Source organism: Mytilus edulis, chromosome 14, assembly GCF_963676685.1.
Source record: "Mytilus edulis chromosome 14, xbMytEdul2.2, whole genome shotgun sequence".
Classification (NCBI taxonomy): domain Eukaryota; kingdom Metazoa; phylum Mollusca; class Bivalvia; order Mytilida; family Mytilidae; genus Mytilus; species Mytilus edulis.
In genome coordinates, this window is record NC_092357.1 from 4,347,174 (window position 1) to 4,369,097 (window position 21,924).

At 34.9% G+C, this 21,924-nt stretch overlaps 1 long non-coding RNA gene across 1 annotated transcript; it reads left to right on the forward strand.

Annotated features, from left to right (window-relative positions):
* The first annotated feature begins 9,780 nt into the window (after positions 1–9,780).
* Positions 9,781–19,435, forward strand: LOC139502622 (uncharacterized). Its single transcript, XR_011658898.1, has 5 exons — positions 9,781–9,982; positions 10,293–10,363; positions 10,716–10,993; positions 18,960–19,030; positions 19,383–19,435. It is a non-coding gene; the product is annotated as an uncharacterized lncRNA (long non-coding RNA).
* Positions 19,436–21,924: the final 2,489 nt, after the last annotated feature.

A 21,924-nucleotide genomic window follows, 5' to 3' on the forward strand; every position in this document is an offset into this window, starting at 1 on the left:
CTGCAAAAAGATGTGTTCTTACTATATGACGTCATCAGGTATGGCCGCCTTTTTTCACGCCGCCACAATAGGAAAGCAAGAAAATTTGACGTCATAATCGGATGCTAACCAATAAAGAACTGAGATCAAACGAACCACACCTTGATAAATATTTGTATTTTGTATTTGTATGTTCTAATTTCAGATATATCGTCCACGAGTCATGAGATGTTTACCCGGATGGAGTTTATAATATTTATGGGAGGTGTAATAGCCGTGTTGTTTTACGTGTTACAACCACGTGTTAGTAGTAGGGATATAAATAATCTTAGTTATGTTGGACTGGACAAGATTGTAAGAAAACTATTACAGATCAAAGCCGGTTGATAATGCATTAAGGGATTTTTTTAATTTTAACGGTTAAGTAAACTTTTTTTTAGGGAGATTTTATGAATTAAACATAATTTATTTTGTTTTATGAATTATATCATATCTTGTTTTTGTTAACTGTCAAGTGGCAAATATTTCACACCCATTTAGATGGGTTTCACATTGGGGTCTAAGCGTGACGCGGGATTGCCGATTTTTTGTACAAAAAACACGCGACACGTGAAAGTCAAATTATTGTGGCCTGAAAACGGGAAATGAGGTCTTGCGGGCCCGGGAAATGACAAAAAAATGAGATATTGCTTACGTACATAGTGTAAGCGGGATACGGGACTCTGACACAACAGTAAGCGGGATCCGGGATCGGAACCCCCAATGAGACCCCCATTTATGGGGAGAGCTGTAATTGTCATTGTGAGCAACAGTGGATGTCACCTGGTCTGCCAATTGCCACTTAACGGCAGCCATTTTGAAATTAGTATATATTGAATGAAAATAATATGATATGCATCGACACAAAATTTCTCATTTGAACTGCTACTATGGCAACGGCGGCTCTTTTGGAAATTAAAAAAATGAATGTCATGTCTTCACATACTAATAATACTTACACAAAGTTTTATTCAATTTGATGGACTTTCTGATTTTTCACATTCTATCTATGTCAACGTCAGCCATCTTTGAAATGCAGACCCTCGATTACACATTTATACATGGGGGTTAACATTACGGTAAAGTTCAATTTTCATTGGTTCATACAATTCTGAGAAATATTCTGGACAAAAAACTATGAAACAATAAGAAAGATTACTAGATTTTCCATTGCAAGCAATAGCAGATGCACCCAAACCACATTGTCACTAAACTTGAGAATTTTTAAACAGTCAAAACACACAAAAAAAAAAAACCCCACCTCAACCTATCTGGCTGTAAATTTAGAAAAGTTTGGGGCATTTTTCAATGTTTCACATTGTTGAAGTGTCCATGGCAATGGCGGCCATTTTGGAAATTCCAAGTTCAAAAGTCTTATTGTTACTTGCCTGTTTAAATTTATATCAATTTTCAATAATTTTTGAGCATTTTATTTTTTTATATTTTTACTGTTTCCATGGTAACCATGGTAACTGTGCCAATTTCGAAAATTCCAACAGCAGTTTCAATATTGAGTTATGCCATGTCACATATATTCATGAATATGACATATTCATGAATTTTCTTTGAACTTTATGTAATATTCCTTAAGAAAATGCTGCTTTGATGTTATTTCCCAAAGTTTACATTATCTTCAGTTTTCATGGCAATGGCAGCCATTTTTCAATTGCGAAGTACTGTTAGTACCTAAGGGCACTACTTCCAACATTTGTATAAACTTTCAATAGGTTGGCTCTTATAATAAAAGATTTAGAATTTAGTTTTTCTCAGAATTTTTTCAGTTTCCATGGTAACAGAAGCCATTTTTAACTATTCCATTGCATTCATTGTATAACTTCACTAAGTGGTCTGTATTATGGTCCCTGAATTTGTTTTACCGGACTCGAACCTGGAACATTTGTGTTAATAGTCCGATGCGCTAACCACTACACCACGGCTCTCGTTAAAACAAACTTTCATAGAGTACAGCACATTTAAAATGCCAGTAGAAAAAGAAGTAATGTTGGTTATAGGCATTAAAATAACATAGGTTTCGATGAACACCAATAAAATGCCGAGTATTATTGTTATTTTGTTACGGTGGAAAACAAACAAAAGTCCTACAAACTAATTTCTGAGCTATTTGTCAAATATAAAAGTAGTAGTAGGAATTATGATACATATAGTTGATGATAACAAAAATAATAATTGCAATTAGAACATGATATTAATAATATTGAAAACACAGCAATAAAACAAATCGTGGTTTTAGCAGAATCTATGTTAACACGACGATTGCCACATTTAGAGCAAGATCGAATAAGCACCTGAGATCGCCCTGTTTTTATGGGTTTGTGCTGCTCAGTGTTTAGTTTTCTTTGTTGTGTTTTGTGAACTATTGTTTGTCTGTTTGTCTTTCTCTTTCTAGCCATTGGGTTGTCAGTTTATTTTTGACTTGTCAGTTTGAATTCCTCTCATATATTTTGTTTTTTTTCTTTTTGACTGCATATAGCGAAACTAAGTTTTGCTATACATGATTTAGCATACATTAATTGACAAATCAGTACTGCATTAAAGAGATCCGAAATGACAGTTGTAAAACAATTGATCGAGAACACCAGACTGGAAGGTTGCACATTATACCAAGATCTGATAAAATGTTTCACCTTTGCGACTCAGTTCACATCGGTAACGAATACAATTATATTATACCTTGTAAATATTTCAAAGTTGATAGAAACAAATATTTACCACAATATTGTAAATCTGATAAAAATGTTATAAAATTCGAACAAGTATATTAAACCCGAAATTGTGTTGAAATTGAAAAACTCTGAAGACTTATTAAATGTACTTCTGTGAAAGTCTATCCGTTATAAATAATGCATATTTTAAGAATTTCTTGTTGTAGAACACACCGAGGAGTGTCATGATTGATGGAATGAAAGACCGACCAAAGGGAGGTCTTTCTTTGGGCAATCGGGACACCCCGAGGTGTGTTCTACGACAAGAAAAAAAAAACTTAAAATATGCATTATCTGACTTATATACCATAAAAAAAATATAAAGATTTGAAAAATGTATCGTCCTATTTTACCGACCACAAAAAAGTGGGATATTCCTTTCTAATGCGTTCAGGTTTTAATACGCCCTACAGATCATTTAGAATGTGAAATAAAACTCACTAATTAATCTGGATATAAACCTTTGAAATTATTATCTATACACAATAAAAATATTACCGTAACTGCATGACGAAAGACACAAAAGAATTGTTACCATTTGAAAACGGTGTATGACAAATACAAGACACATTGTAAGTAATTTATTGTACCAACTTAGTTTAGTGAAAAGTGGGGCCGGGTGGGGAGGGGATGCTATGTTTTTTCATGTATCATTTCATATTCAGTGTGTATCCCGAACATGCATGAAAAATTTGCCACTGGACGTTAAGCAACCAACAATCAATCAACCATTTCAGTGTGACTCAATAAGATTTTCAAATCTTACACACGAATATGTTAAACTGTTCAACTTTGTACTCGTTTTGGCTTTCAAACTTTTGCATGAAAATCTACACTAAAATTCATCTCACATAAATTCTGTATTTAAGCGATAAATTAACAAAACTTTAATTAAACTAAAATTAAAATGTGGTCAGTGATTTTTTTGTACCTATCATTGATTAAACTTTAAAAAAATAAATTCCCAAATCGGCAACAAAGAACTATCAGACGAATTTGATTTTGAGTAACTTATAGATTCTATTTTTTTAAAGAAAATAATGACCTCACACAGGTCATTATTTTATGCCTGTGAGCATATTTCATTGAAACATGGTATATCGTCCGGGTTGATTCTGAAAAAGAATGACCTATGGTTCTGTAAAAGTTATACACCGAGGGAAAGGTGTGTCTGGATAAGAAACCCCGTCGGCCAGACACGCCTTATCCCGAGGTGTATAACTAACTTACACCCCATTCTAAGCTCTATATTGTTAACATTGATTATTAGATGAAAAAAAAACCCGATAGCATATATTTTATTAACAATATCAAACCATAATTTATAAGATCTTTGTTTATTACATGAAACCCCACTAGTAACCTTATTTTGGTTATCTTCGTTCAAACTTTGACAAGTGAGTATATTTTACCAATGTCAATGTTGTTATGCATATTCCAATTAAATCCATGGGTTAATATAGATCAGCAGGTCAAGGTTAAAAAAAAGGTTGACCGTATCGTGTATTCTTATTTACAAACAAAAAAACAGTCATGCTCCTTGTATGCAGTTGTCAACATGGAAGGGTATTAGACGGACGACCTTTTGTGGCAAGAGATGGATTTGGTAGAAGAGACTAAAGATAAAGGCAATAGCATAACCCAAAGTACTTACCTGTATCAAATTAATTAAGGTAATCATAACTACACTTCTTATCTTACGTGTTTATAGAAAAAAAGCCCCCCACATCAGAATAAATAAACTTTCATATTCGGGCTTACAAAGGGATAAGTGTGTCTGCAATAGAAACCCGACTACCAGACACGCCCAGCATACAAATATATATATTTAATTTGTCGTTACTCTCTCCTTTTGGGTACAGGGGCTGATCCACCTGGGGGTTTCCAACTAAACAGAAAGGGGGTGGGGTTCCAATCAAATATATTGATCTTTTTAATCGGGTTCATCCTGCGGAATCCCAAACCCTTGGATAACGGGGGTGGGGCGAGAGTTCGAATGCCACTTAAAAAAAATATCACTGCGTTAGAATAGAGACAAATAACTGGGATAGAAAATATTACTTTCAGCAAAGGAGTAATTAAAGGATTATTTTTGTATTCAAAATAGATGCTTATCTTTTTTTCGCTATTGGAATTTTCTAAAATGTTTTTTTTTTAATATCTTGAAACAGTTTGTAGTGAACACTGTTAGTAATTTTTTATGATCATGCTATTCAAAGACTAATCAATTTCTATTGTTACGAATAACAATGAACTTTGTTTGCGGGATGTAGAAGCAGGGGTTTCCAGAAACCCCGCTCGTCACACCCTGTGTTACTGACATGCCAGCTCCAGACCTCAATTAAACTGATTGAAAGATAAACATATATCAAGTATAATCCTTAAATTTATTAAAAATATATTACTTAAAAACAAAGTTTCATTGAATCATTTTTGTGCGTGTACATATCCCTTTGAATCATGCGTTCATTTATTACGTGGTATTGTTAACAATATTAAAATTTCGTGTATATATAAATTGTTTCAGTTCTTTCCGGTTGATATCCCTTTCGGTCCTTTTTATTGTTGATTCTTTTCTGTTTGCAAATCGTCGCTCTCTTCTGTTTGACCGTAAAAAAAGTGGTGCACACGTGTAATTAAAAAGTGAAAGGAACAATGTTTAAGTGTGTCCTTCTAATTTAATTCTACAAAGGAGTAAATAATGATACAAACTTTGATTACGTCGAGGTCCCATGACAAACATATGTCAATGGGCTGATAGACAAAACGCTTTCAGCCAATCAGAAAGGGTGTTTTATAAAGGAGTAGGTCCAGTAAGACCCCTTTTTGGCCCCAAAATATAGCAGTCTTACAAAATTGTTAAAATGTAAACTTTTAGATATTTATTGGACAGTAGAATGCCTCTGCTACATAAATATGGGATGTAATTGACAATACAATGCGCATATATCTGGTACTAGCACCATTAAGTCATGCTAAATTACTGAAATCTTCACAATTCTAGCATTTTAATTAAATTTTAGACGGTTTTCGTGTAAAACAAAAGTGGCCGCATTCGTGTTAATCCTTAGTATTGAAATGTACGTTGTATTGGACGATAATACATAACATATATAAAGGTTGAGGATGAATGTTCTTGCATTTATTTGTACTGTAGTCTTGTCATGTAATGTTGTCATTTTAGTGTTATATTTAACATTAGTTTGTAAAACAGTTTTGTTTTTTCTCTATCGATTTATGAATTTCGAACAGCGGTATACTACGGTTGCCTTTATTTATATTTAACATTGCCATACAAACGCGAGGTTTGGATAGCTGCAAACCAGGTTCATCCCGTCATTTTTTTCTTTAAATGTCCTGTACCAAGTAAAAATTACAGTTGTTATCTTATAGTTCGTTTCTGTTTGTGTTGCTAAATGTGGAAACAGTTACTTTTATACAAAATAATATCCGTATTGTTGTGGCAGCCAAAAACTGGTGGCTAGTGTTCAAATCGTAACATACAAGGCTCCTTAACTGGAATACGCTTGTATTGCGCTACACTCGAATAACCGGTAAGGCCTAATATTGTCGAGCAAAATTTTGTCCTGGAGATTTAAACAAAAAAGTTATCGAAAAACTTATCAATTTGACATAAAACAAATTCCGCTAAACTTATGAATGATGTTGGTCCATACAAATGAAGTCATACACAATGGAAACTTATGAACTGATCGTTATGGTTTCGACAATACATTTCAACCTGTAAAAAAAATTGTTCCATAAAATTGCTAGGAGGAAAAAAGTATATTCCTTCTGATTTGCGATAACATTTCATGGATTGTTGCATTAAATAAAACTTCATGTTTACAATGTGAAGTACGGTTTAATACAAGTAATGTTGACGACTTATCAGGTTGTAAAATCAATCGGATCTCATCGGCTGTCTATGAACAAAGTGTAGTAGTCAGCTGCAAACCAGCTTAACAAGGCTGCGTGTTGAAGGCTGTTCTTTAACCTATAATCGTTTACTTTTACAAATTGTGACTTGGATAGAGAGATGTTTCATTTGCACTCATACCACATCTTCTTATATCTAAAAAAAAATCTCAAAATGAACGTACTACTATTATTGTAGTAAAAAAAATATTTTATTGTTTTTGATATTTTCTGATTTTCAAAATGTTATACTTATCTTTGATTTTGTATGTTTTCTTAAAATAAAAACGGCGGAAGATAACAAAGGGACATGTGAACGACAAATATACCTTTTAACTTATAAAAATCTAGATTTATAAAACCTGAAATTTTCGTACTACCAAACAAAGTAAAGGTGACAATATCCATTGAATCAAACGTGTTCCAAATAATGCCTGTATCAAGGCAGGAACATGACATTTGTTTTTCAATCGTTTGATGTGTTTGATCTTTTGCCTTTGTTAATTAGAGTATTTTTTGATATTCGACTTTTTACGAAAGTTAATATTTGGTTTGTGGATTAGGGAGAGACCATTCAATATCCGTTCTTGTAATTTACAAACAGGGAAATATCATCATCAGGAATACTGGTTGTGTCGGTGTTTCTTGCTATGCATGTACCATCAGCAGGAATACTGGTTGTGTCGGTGTTTCTTACTATGCATGTACCATCAGCAGGACTACTGGTTGTGTCGGTGTTTCTTGCTATGCATGTATCATCAGCAGGAATACTGGTTGTGTCGGTGTTTCTTGCTATGCATGTATCATCAGCAGGAATACTGGTTGTGTCGGTGTTTCTGACTATGCATGTATCATCAGCAGGAATACTGGTTGTGTCGGTGTTTCTGACTATGCATGTATCATCAGCAGGAATACTGGTTGTGTCGGTGTTTCTTGCTATGCATGTATCATCAGCAGGAATACTGGTTGTGTCGGTGTTTCTTACTATGCATGTACCATCAGCAGGACTACTGGTGGTGTCGGTGTTTCTGACTATGCATGTATCATCAGCAGGAATACTGGTTGTGTCGGTGTTTCTGACTATGCATGTATCATCAGCAGGAATACTGGTTGTGTCGGTGTTTCTGACTATGCATGTATCATCAGCAGGAATACTGGTTGTGTCGGTGTTTCTGACTATGCATGTATCATCAGCAGGAATACTGGTTGTGTCGGTGTTTCTGACTATGCATGTATCATCAGCAGGAATACTGGTTGTGTCGGTGTTTCTTGCTATGCATGTATCATCAGCAGGAATACTGGTTGTGTCGGTGTTTCTTACTATGCATGTACTATCAGCAAGAATACTGGTTGTATCGGTGTTTCTTACTATGCATGTACTATCAGCAAAAATACTGTCTGTGTCGGCATATCATCAGCAGGAATACTGGTTGTGTCAGTGGGAAATATCATCAGCAGGAATACTGGTTGTGTCGGTTAATCATCAGCAAAAATACTGATTGTGTTGGTGTATCATCAGCAGGAATACTGGTTGTGTCAGTGGGAAATATCATCAGCAGGAATACTGGTTGTGTCGGTTAATCATCAGCAGGAATACTAGGTGTGTCGGTGTTTATATCATTAGCAGGAATACTAGTTGTGTCGGTGTTTATATCATCATTAGGAATACTGGTGGTGTCGGTGTATCATCAGCAGGAATACTGGTGGTATCGGTATATCATCAGCAGGAATACTGGTTGTGTCGGTGTATCATCAGCAGGAATACTGGTTGTGTCGATGTATCATCCGCAGGAATACTGGTTGTGTCGGTGTATCAATAGCAGGAATACTGGTTGTGTAGGATTTCTATCATCAGCAGGAATACTGGTTGTGTCAGTGGGAAAAATCAACAGCAGGAATACTAGTGGTGTCGGTGTTTAAATCATCAGCAGGAATACTGGTTGTGTCGGTGTATCATCAGCAGGAATACTGGTTGTGTCGGTTAATCATCAGCAGGAATACTAGGTGTGTCGGTGTTTATATCATTAGCAGGAATACTAGTTGTGTCGGTGTTTATATCATCATTAGGAATACTGGTGGTATCGGTATATCATCAGCAGGAATACTGGTTGTGTCGGTGTATCATCAGCAGGAATACTGGTTGTGTCGGTGTATCATCAGCAGGAATACTGGTGGTGTCGGTGTATCATCAGCAGGAATACTGGTTGTGTCGGTGTATCAACAGCAGGAATACTGGTTGTGTCGGTGTATCATCAGCAGGAATACTGGTTGTGTCGGTGTATCATCAGCAGGAATACTGGTTGTGTCGGTGTATCATCAGCAGGAATACTGGTTGTGTCGGTGTATCATCAGCAGGAATACTGGTTGTGTCGGTGTATCATCAGCAGGAATACTGGTTGTGTCGGTGTATCATCAGCAGGAATACTGGTGGTGTCGGTGTATCATCAGCAGGAATACTCGTTGTGTAGGTGTATCATCAGCAAGAATACTGGTTGTGTCGGTGTATCATCAGCAGGAATACTGGTTGTGTCGGTGTTTATATCATAAGCACAAATACTGGTTGTGTTAGTGTTTTTGCTTTGCATGTATTACCAGCCATGGAAATTCAAACTTGGTCAAAATAACGCAATCAAATTTTAGGACTCAATCGACTAACTTATCAGACGGCTATATTGGTATATAAAATAAAGGCTCTAAAGAGCATGTGTCGCTCACCGTGTTTGATGTGCTGCAGTGCATACTCCGACTATACTGGTATATAAAGTAAAGGTTCCGAAGAGTCTGTGTCGCTCACCGTGTTCGATGTGTTGCAGTGCATACTCCGGTTATACTGGTGTGGAAGGGTGAAATTTAAATGGTTTGTATGTACCGGGTATATAGTTTTAATTTTCAGAATTGTACTTTGATCTATATGATGTTATGTTTTCTGTATAATAAAATATCCATTGGAACGTATTTATTGGATTTGTTTACTTATTTACAGAATAGAATCTTATGTCAATAATAAAAGAATAAAGCATGCTGTTTTGTTTATCTTTATATGCTAATTAAGTTGATGACCTGAGTTCTGGTATGTGAACCCTTTAAATGCCTATTCATTGTACTGATGGTCAGTATTGGTCACTTTGTCTATTCTCATTGGTCAGTTAAATCACATGTATATGTGTGGAGGGAAATCTCTTTGTTCTTTGAAATTCTTCTTTTGGATTTACTCAGCATGAAGGCAGACATTTTGAACCATATATACTTATTCTTATTCTGATGTCCATTTGAGTCTTTATATTCAGCCACTGTGTTACTTTATCACCATATTATTCATTTAGGTATTTATGATTACTCACATATATTTAATTGTCATTTAATTAATAGTTCTAGTGTATTTGAAATGAGTGATTGATTGACTGACGGATAATACAGCTAAATTGATTAAATGGTTAAAAATTATAAAAAGTATCAAAAACGTTTATGAGTTAATATTTAAAACCATAAGATAATAATATAAACTATCTGAGTAGTATTTTTCATTAAACTAGTAAATATAAAAGTAAAAGTAAAGTTTCATGTACAAAATGTGTATTAGTGTAATTGTGCATTTTTGTGGCACAATAGTTATATTCTTTATTTTATATTCAGGAGTTACTATGTACTGCTGATTTCCATCCCATGAGGGGATATTGTTTTTGACCCTTGCATCTAAGTGTGAGGTAAGCATTGAGTTGGGTTTTATATGTTTTGTTATCAATGCTTATTATTTTGCTTGCTTATGCTTATTTTTAATTGCTTCGCTTTTGCTTAACATTAGCTATTTAGTTTGTTTCGTGTAGAATCTAGTTTTGCATGTAATTATATGTTAAAGACATTATAATAATTGAATAGTTTGTAAACTCAATAAGCTACTTAATTCAATTAGAGTACATTGATATTTTGTTAGAATAACAAAATAAGAGAAAGATTAAGAACTTGTATTATTTATTTTAATTGGAAAATCATTGAGTTCATATTGTACTCATGTTATTATTCTTGAACCATTGGTTATAATTTTATATTTAATTACAGGGTCTTTTGACTACAACCTTTATTCGTATCATAATAAAGAATCCAAAACCTGAGGAGTGTTTTATTTGTTTTATTGAATCCAATGAAAACCACTCGACTACAAATGGCGCCCAACGTGATTATTGTGATTATCCGAAATATTGGAAACTAGCCCGGGATCAGCATACATCTTTTAGCAGTGCACTCGACCGTAATCTACATCAACATCCGGTGGAAGGAAAAACGTGTTTTCTACAGAGATTGACTGTTTGTGATTGACTTATATATTCATTGTAAAGGTTTGCATTTATATTTTATGTATTATATTTATCTTCTTATATGTTTGTGTAACACCGCTTGAAGTTGTGGTTGATATTGATGTAAAATAACATAGAAATTTTGAGAAAACAATAGCAATTTGGACTTGCAAAATTTTGTACATTAGAAAAAGTGTTGTTATATTGTTAAACAAGTAAGCCACGTCATTATTACTTGTACAACATTTAGATTAGAGTATACCGTGTTGAGTATAGACATTTGATTGAAATTTTGTGATTATTTTTCACGTTTTGTGAAACTTGTAAACTTAGTCTCGAATATAGTTTGTACATTAGTATCACCCTCTACATACCCGACCCCACCCACAGACACACCCAAGGTCAAGGTCATCGTCGACCGGAACCGGAAGTACACATAACCAATGTAAATAAACATTTTTTTTGTTTGTTTACATAGTACAGTTTTGATTTATATTTTTTTTTACACACTTTGAACTTAGTTACACTTTGTGAATTTGCATACATTTTTTTTTCAAAATTATTTACACATTGACATGATGGTTGATGGGTATATGTAGTTGAGACATGCGATATATAGGGTAAGATACCCAACTGAGACTTAGTTTAGTTTACGGAATTTATTTATGTAAACAGGATTAGTTCGATTTAGTTTCACCGATACACTTTGAACTTGCGTACACATATACACATATACTCACAAGCATTTTCACTTATACCGCATTGAATATAGTGCCATATTGGTGTTTATATATATATATGTTGTGTGTTGTTTGTTGTTACTTGGTAGACATATTGTATTATATACATGTTATACGTTGTATTGTAGTATATTGAATATTGTGTTGTTTTGTGTATGTTTATATGTTGTGATGATTTATGCTTTAACTTTTGTTATTGTTGTCTCTTGAGTGTATACATGTACATGATTTAAATAATAATAATTTAAAAGGTTAAATTACTTAAACTTTATTTTAAATCAGAGTTTAAAATTTGATTTGAGAATTTAAAAGCTTAAAAAGGTTTATTTGAGAAGTTAAACATTAAATTACTTAATAATTGATATTAAACGACTCGACTGGTTTGAAAGTTGAATGAAACCGTACACTTGCATGTATCCTTATACTAACATCATAATCACCTAATACCTTACACACCCTGCCAACCTGATTGACACTTTGAATTTCAGCTGATATTTATACATCTACTGGTTCAGTTAGTTGTTTTCTTGTCGTGTTAAGGTTAGGGACAGGTTACATTGAGTGAAGTTAGGGTCCAGTTTATATTTTTTTTTTTTTTTTTTACGTTTTACTAGATTCAGTACTTGTTACTTACGTGGATATTGCGAGCGTAGACCATTTAGTTAGATTATATCGGTTAGCGTGTTGCAGACTTTAATTTATTAAAGTTATAGATTTAGAGGTAAGTATTCAGGGCTGATTATTCAGTTCATACATAGTTGTATTTTATTTTTAGACTTGTTTAGCATTTGATTATTTGTACATATTTGATATTTGGTATACGACATCATCATGGCTAGTGGAGGCAGTTCACCTACGAAACCATTCAGCCCAGGATTACCAGCCAGTCCTACGTTGAAGGAATTATTACAATTCAAGATGATGTTTGATACATTTGAAACTATGGGTCTGAAACCCAAAGGCGGTAACGCTAAAGAACTGAATGAATGGGTAGCTAATTTCAACGCAGAGAAGTTATCTGAAAAGGAAAAGAAACCAAGTAAGATGAGTTTTACACTACCACCAAAAGAAACAGTTCCAAAGTTGAAAACAGAGGAGAAACCAATACAAGGAAAATCTACTACAGTATTTTCTCAGCCGGCGAAAGTTAGATGCTTTTCAGGTGGAGACAACAAAGGAGATCTTCAATATGACATCTGGCGTTATGATGTTAAGATGATGCTCATGGACCCATCTTATAGCAAACAGCAAAAGGAATTTGCTATTCGACGATCACTTACAGGATCAGCGGCTAGATTAGTTATGCATCAGGGAATGGAGAAACCTATTGACCAAATAATGGAAGTATTAGATAGTGTATATGGAACCATAGACAACAAGGAACAACTACTCGCAGAATTTTATAGCGCAAGGCAGCGAGAGGACGAAGATGTTACTACCTGGAGTAATAGATTACAGGATATACTAGGTAAAGGACTTGGAACAGGCATTGTCAGTCACCAAGAGATGAATTCCATGTTACACGCCATGTTATGGACAGGTTTACGACAAGAACTTAAGGATATAAGTGGATACAAGTATGACACCATTAAAGATTTTAACCAACTAAGAGTAGCATTGCGTCAATTAGAGAAAGATCATCAACCAAAGAAGACAAAACCTAATACAGCCAAAGCAGCAACTACTACTATCAAGGAAAACACACATGATTATGAAGAGTTGAAGGGAATGGTACAGCAGTTAACTCATCAGTTTACGGAATTGAGACAGCAACAACAACAGCAACAGGAACAACCACAAGAGCAACTACAGCAGCAACCTCAACAACAGTATTATAGAGGTAACAACTTTAGAGGAAATAGAGGCAACAATAGAGGTAGAGGTAGAGGTGGTCAATGGTATAACAACCAACAAGGACAACAGCAGCAAAATTACCAACAAGGACAACAGCAGCAAAATTATCAACAAGGACAACAGCAGCAAAATTATCAGGAAGGAGGTAACTATCAGCAGAATCCAATACTGTGTAGACGTTGTGGTCAAGAAGGGCACATACAGATAGGATGCCGTGTAAGACTAGACCATACAAGACAGGATTTAAACTCCAAGAAGCCTATGCCTACGAGGGGCCAGCATTAGGCTTGAACAGAAGAACATCAGGTCCCAAGGTAAGTAATAACATTGTGAAGACACCATCTGGATTATTTGGAACACCTACAGAGACAATAATATTTTTGAATGGAAAGAAAATACCAGCATTATTGGATACAGGGTCAACCGTATCGACCATTGCAGAATCATTTTATACAGAACATTTATCAACCACAGTACCATTGAAAAATTTAGATAGCATTTTGGAAGTTGAATGTGCTGGAGGATCTCAGCTGCCGTATACAGGATATATAGAGGTTAATATAAAGATACCTGGAAATACCAACACCACTAATCAACATGTAATGCTAGTAGTACCTGATAGTAGATATAGCCAACATGTACCAGCTTTAATTGGAACTAACATATTAGACACCATGATGTTTTACCTGAAGGAGGAACATGGAGCAAGATACTTGCAGAATGCCGCTTTAACAACGCCATGGTATATGACCTTCAGATGTTTAGCAATGAGGGAAAGGGAGTTAACAAAGAACAACAACAGAGTAGCTGTAATAAGAACATGTAAAAGAATAACCCTTCTTCCGAATACCACCACTGAAGTTTCTGGCTATTATGACAAGGAGATACCATACAAAATAACACCATCTATTATTCAATCTACTATTTTGGCGGAAGATTACAAAGAAATTGACACAGAACCAACTTTTAGGAATTATCAGTATAAAGAAAATGGAACACTTACAGTTAGATTATCTAATATAACAACAAGAACCATAACCATACCACCAAAGGCCATTATCTGTGAAGTTCAACCAGTTACTATAGAAGCACAACCAACCGATACAAAGGAAACAGATATGAAGTTATTTGAAGAAGTGGATATAACCCAGAGCGACCTCACAAATGAACAACTAGAGGAAGGGAAACAACTCATATTGAGATACACAGATATTTTTAGTAGAGGCGATAATGATTTAGGACACACGAACAGAGTTAAACATCGAATAGATCTGCTTGATGAAACTCCATTTAAACACCGATATAGAAGAATTCCACCGTCCATGTATGATGAAGTTAGATCTCATTTAAGACAACTTTTGGACATGGGAGTTATTAGACCATCACGTTCACCATTCGCATCAGCCATTGTCATTGTTAGGAAGAAGAATGGACAGCTAAGAATGTGTGTGGATTACAGACAGTTAAACAAGCAGAGTAAACATGATAGTTATGCACTCCCAAGGATAGAAGAGCTATTAGATTGCTGTGCAGGCAGTAGATTCTTCTCTGTCGTGGATATGAAGTCCGGTTACCATCAGGTGGATATTTTGGAAGACCATAAGGAGCGTACTGCATTCTCCGTGGGACCGCTTGGCTTTTACGAGTTTAACAGGATGCCTTTTGGACTTACGAACTCTCCGGCGACATACCAGAGACTGATGGAGGATTGCCTTGCAGATTACAACCTGAAGATATGTTGCATCTTTATTGATGATATCATCATTTATGGTAGGACGTATGAAGAACACTTGCAGAATTTACACCTAGTATTCGAGAGGATAAGAGAGGCCAATCTGAAGCTTTCACCCAGCAAGTGCGAATTCTTCAAACGCAAGGTAAAGTATGTTGGACACATAGTGTCAGAAGAAGGAGTGGAGATAGATCAACAGAAGACAGAGAAGGTAGTGAACTGGCCAACACCAACTAGTCCAGAGGAGGTCAGGAGATTTTTGGGATTTGTCGGTTATTACAGACGCTTCATACAGAGTTTCAGTAAAGTCAGCAGACCTTTAACCGATTTGATTCCAGCACCAAACAAGAAGAAGAAGCCCAAATCCAAGTCATCTAGAGAGTGGATATGGAATGATCAACACCAACAGGCATTCCAGACACTGAAAGACCACCTAGTAAGTGCACCAATCCTTGGCTATGCAGATGGTTCAGTACCATATGAGCTTCACACTGATGCCTCTGGAGATGCTTTAGGAGCAGTTCTTTACCAAGAACAGCAGGGAATGAAAAGAGTCATCAGTTATGCTAGTCGAGGACTCAACAAGGCTGAACGCAATTATCCACCACACAAAAGAGAATTTCTGGCATTGAAATGGGCAGTATGTGACAAGTTTAGAGACTACCTTTATGGACAAGACTTCACAGTATACACAGACAATAACCCAGTCACTTATGTATTGACAACTGCAAAGTTAGACGCCACAGGACACCGTTGGCTAGCAGGATTGGCAGCTTTCACTTTCGACATCAAGTACAGACCTGGAAAGAGTAACGCAGATGCAGACGCACTCAGTAGGTTACCCATCACCAGTGATTCCATCCAAGCCATATGTAATGTTGCTATGCCGGATTCGTACATTGATAGTCTTACGTTGACATCAGATGCCGTCCTCAAAGATCTTGATTTAAGAGGCAGTGGAATAGGTAATATTGTTGACTGGAGGAAAGTACAAGAACAGGATCCTGATATACAACATATCGTGAAGTATGTCAGAGGAAACACGAAGCCTACCAGAAAAGACGTTGGACCAAATCCGCACTTAAAGCAGTTTAACCATCTGAAAATGTATGACGGAGTTCTTCATCGGGTAACTATTGTGAATGAAGAGGAAAGATGCCAACTAGTTCTTCCACTAGAACATGTACCAACTGTTTTAGAAGCCATACATAACGACATGGGACATCCTGGGAGAGACCGAACAACGTCACTGGTCAAGGATAGGTTTTACTGGCCCGGAATGCACCAAGATATACAGACATGGATAGAAGAATGTGGAAGATGTGTCCGTAGGAAGTCACCTACCAACCAACGTGCACCATTGGTAAGTATATCAACAACATCGCCATTGGAGTTAGTGTGCATGGACTTCCTAACCCTCGAACCATCTAAGGGAGGATATCAACACCTTTTAGTCATCACGGACCATTTCACCAGATTTGCCATGGCAATTCCAACCAGGAATCAGCTTGCTAAAACAGTTGCGGATGCTTTCTACAGTAATTTCATCTTACATTATGGAATACCAGATAGAATTCATTCAGACCAGGGGGCAAATTTTGAAAGTACCATCATTAAGGAATTATGTGCCATCACAGGAATGTCCAAGTCAAGAACTACTAGTTATCATCCTATGGGGAATGGACAATGTGAGCGTTTCAACCGGACGCTGTGTGACATGCTTGGCTCACTAGACACCAGCAAGAAGATTAACTGGAAGAGTCATGTTAGTCCTTTGGTTTTTGCATACAACTCCACTAGACATGAGAGTACAGGACAGTCGCCTTACATGCTGATGTTTGGACGTAACCCTAGGTTACCGATAGATGCAGCTCTAGGACTGAGAGAAAATCAACAGGAGATAACTACAAAGTATATAAAAGATCTGAAGGACAGAATAACACAGGCACATGAATTAGCAACTACATCCGCAAATAAGGCCAGAGATCAACAAAAGAGCCATTATGACAACAAAGTAAGAGGAGGAACAGTAAGGGTAGGTGATAGGGTATTGGTAAAGATTGTTAGTTTCGAGGGAAAGCACAAGTTGGCAGACAGATGGGAACAAGACCCCTACACGGTACTAGGTCAGCAGAATGAAGATATCCCAGTTTTCATGGTAAAGAAGGAAAATGGAGAGGGACGTATAAGGACGCTCCACCGTAACCTTTTGCTACCTATTGGTTTTTTAAGCGATACACCAGAACCGTCACCTATACCCAAACCGAAACCAAGACCAAGGAAAAGACCTGCCAAGAGGACAGAAGAACTGGGAACAATCCAACCTGACTCCAAACAAGAATCGGACGAGGAGTCAGAATGGGACTTAAGATTCATCACTAGAACTGGTATGGTTAGTGATTCATCCATCACTGAGGAGAACATACGTAGTAATGATGATGAGGATATTTTGGTTACGAGCGAGACAGAAGGGGACGCCCAGTCATCTGTGGGTACTATTGGTATTCCAGATGATGTTGAGCTTGTACAAGAAGGAAGCGCTTCGAATAATGAGACTGTTCAGGAGGAACCGCCTGATGAAGAAACAGCTCAGGACACTGACACAGATGAGGATGATGAACCAGTTCAGCTACGTCGTTCCACCAGAGAACGGAGAGTACCCCTCCGATTTAGATCTGGAGATTTTGATATGACCAAATCTGCTCAAAGAACACCGTTATCAGATTGGGAGAAGAAAGTGCAATACATCACGTCACTGTCAGATAGAGGATATATGGAAGGATTACAGTCTGAGGCAGCAAAGACCATATTAGACATACTGAAGTCGTCTTCACATACTCCTACGTGAAATGACGAGACGTCATTTTCCAGCTGGGGGGAGTATGTGGAAGGGTGAAATTTAAATGGTTTGTATGTACCGGGTATATAGTTTTAATTTTCAGAATTGTACTTTGATCTATATGATGTTATGTTTTCTGTATAATAAAATATCCATTGGAACGTATTTATTGGATTTGTTTACTTATTTACAGAATAGAATCTTATGTCAATAATAAAAGAATAAAGCATGCTGTTTTGTTTATCTTTATATGCTAATTAAGTTGATGACCTGAGTTCTGGTATGTGAACCCTTTAAATGCCTATTCATTGTACTGATGGTCAGTATTGGTCACTTTGTCTATTCTCATTGGTCAGTTAAATCACATGTATATGTGTGGAGGGAAATCTCTTTGTTCTTTGAAATTCTTCTTTTGGATTTACTCAGCATGAAGGCAGACATTTTGAACCATATATACTTATTCTTATTCTGATGTCCATTTGAGTCTTTATATTCAGCCACTGTGTTACTTTATCACCATATTATTCATTTAGGTATTTATGATTACTCACATATATTTAATTGTCATTTAATTAATAGTTCTAGTGTATTTGAAATGAGTGATTGATTGACTGACGGATAATACAGCTAAATTGATTAAATGGTTAAAAATTATAAAAAGTATCAAAAACGTTTATGAGTTAATATTTAAAACCATAAGATAATAATATAAACTATCTGAGTAGTATTTTTCATTAAACTAGTAAATATAAAAGTAAAAGTAAAGTTTCATGTACAAAATGTGTATTAGTGTAATTGTGCATTTTTGTGGCACAATAGTTATATTCTTTATTTTATATTCAGGAGTTACTATGTACTGCTGATTTCCATCCCATGAGGGGATATTGTTTTTGACCCTTGCATCTAAGTGTGAGGTAAGCATTGAGTTGGGTTTTATATGTTTTGTTATCAATGCTTATTATTTTGCTTGCTTATGCTTATTTTTAATTGCTTCGCTTTTGCTTAACATTAGCTATTTAGTTTGTTTCGTGTAGAATCTAGTTTTGCATGTAATTATATGTTAAAGACATTATAATAATTGAATAGTTTGTAAACTCAATAAGCTACTTAATTCAATTAGAGTACATTGATATTTTGTTAGAATAACAAAATAAGAGAAAGATTAAGAACTTGTATTATTTATTTTAATTGGAAAATCATTGAGTTCATATTGTACTCATGTTATTATTCTTGAACCATTGGTTATAATTTTATATTTAATTACAGGGTCTTTTGACTACAACCTTTATTCGTATCATAATAAAGAATCCAAAACCTGAGGAGTGTTTTATTTGTTTTATTGAATCCAATGAAAACCACTCGACTACACTGGTATATAGAGTAAAGGATCTAAAGAGCTTGTGTCGCTCACCTTGGTGTATGTGCTGCAGTGCATAGTAAACACTCTACAACATTAAAGACAAGAGTTGAATTCACGACACAACTCTCTGTTTTATAGATGATGACTTGTTTGTAAATCTTACTTTACTGGACATTGGTGCTGTTTACAGTCATCTATATGTATAATTAACTTGGCCCAGTAGTTTCAGAGGAAAAGATTTTTGAAAAAGATTTCAATATTTTACGAAAAATTGTGAATAATTGATTTTAAAGGCCAATTACTCCCGGAGGGATCAATTGACATTTTTTTTTATCATTTTGATTTATTTGTAGATCTTACTTTGCTAAACATTTGCTGTTTATATTGTATCTCTATCTATTATGATATTAAAAATGATAACAAAACAATGCAAACGATTCTTAAAATTACCAATTAAGGGGCAACAATTAATATATTTTTGTGATTTATTTTGTTACTGTTTTTGTTATTTCTGTTTAGAGATTTTATTGGCAATACATTATTGCTCGTAGATATTTAAGATAATCCCTTTTTTATCATCTTCAAAAGCTATTACAAAACATATATACTCATTAAAGGGTGGTCAATTAACTATAAGGAAATGATTTGTTAGCAATTCAAGACAATATTTGTCAGCCAAGCATTGCTCATTCAATTACCATCATTGCATAAAAGCTAATGTTAGGATAGATATACCTCAATATGAGAACAACCATAAAACAACACAACAAGCGAAAGAGATTCCGATGTAGTAATTACATCTTAAACGAAAACTAAGGGTATCGCCACTTTCCTCTATTTTATTGCCTTTGTCTTTTTATCACTGTTGAGCGGCCCAGATCTATTTAACAAATCATGAATACTCAAAAGCTAGAAATCAAAGGAACACCAACATTTATTTCAAAGTGGTATTTATAAAGCAAATAGATATATATGATAATAATAAAAGTGTTATTTATATAATCAGTCCAATACTTTAATTCTACATGTAATGGTTTATAATCATCAATATTTCAACAGAATAAACAAACAAGAAAAAAAAAATGTCTAATTTTTTTGGGGATCTAAAACCTTATCATTGGATCTGCTACAACATCATGGGGTCTGTTGCAATGAAAGCAATATGTTTTTACATGTTTACATGTTTACTTTTAAACTTTTTATTTGTTCGGCTTTATAACTATTTCGATGTGAGCGTTACTGATGAGTTTATGTAGACAAAAGGCACGTCTGGCGTATCAAATTTTCAGTCTGGTACCCATGTACACATCAAATCTACAAAAAGAAGAAATACCAGGATCATTTCCCTCAGTTAATATCATACCCCACGGAAATGTGTTCCGTTATCAAACTCCATTGAAAACTCACAACAGATTTTCAAGCAGCCTTGTAGTAAAAAATGAAATACTTTTTCGATGCATTTATCTATTTATTTGTTTTCATTGATGAATTATGCCTATATAATATTAAGTTTGACCTGAACATACTACTGCAACAGTTTGTCATCGTAACTCATCTGAAACAACAGTCATGAGTTTTTTATGAGTCTGTGCAGATAATAAGTACGTACATGGAGAAGTTTGTAAAAATGAATATCCCGAAATAACTGAGGGATCAGTTGACTCTGCTAAGAGGATTAGTCCTTGAAATTCAACATTTTATGATACTTCATTTGAACATTAGCATATTGATGTCACCAGCTTGAGACCAGCAATCTATATTTCGTTTAGAACTTTCCACAGTGTAAAAAATATTCCAGAAAAAAATAAAGATATACATACGAACCCAAAATACAACGATAAATGGATTGTTTGCTGCCGGGTAAAACATACATTTCCGTAACTTAGAGGTTATATATAGGAAGATAAAACAAAGAAAAACGGATCTAACACTAAATAATGAAAAGAAGAGATACTACATGAGAAAAAAATAATTGACAAATTAACCAGCAGAATACAAAGCAAAATATAAAAACTAAATTGCATACAACATTATTTATTCCTTTGCAATAAAAACACCTCAATTTATATATATATATTTACATTACCGAACTTTTTTTCTTTCTAGAAGACAAAAAAAAAAAACAGAGAATTTTCTCAGCATTTATTTATAAACAAAATACGGTTTGTGTTATCTCCCCTGAAATGAGAGAGTTGAAAAATTGATTGGAAAAAACTAAAATATTTGATAGTTGTATAAACAGTCTAAATAATAAAAAAAACATCACTGAGGTTTCTTACAATAGTTGCAAATATTTTACAAAATTTACAGATTTAAACAAAGAAATTGATCGATTGCGTCCTGCTTTTCTATAATCCAACAAGAAGATTTCTCCTTTCAGAATTCATATTAGTATTTGTATTAACGCATTAATATTTCAAAGAATGTTCTATACGTTTTGTCCTGTCC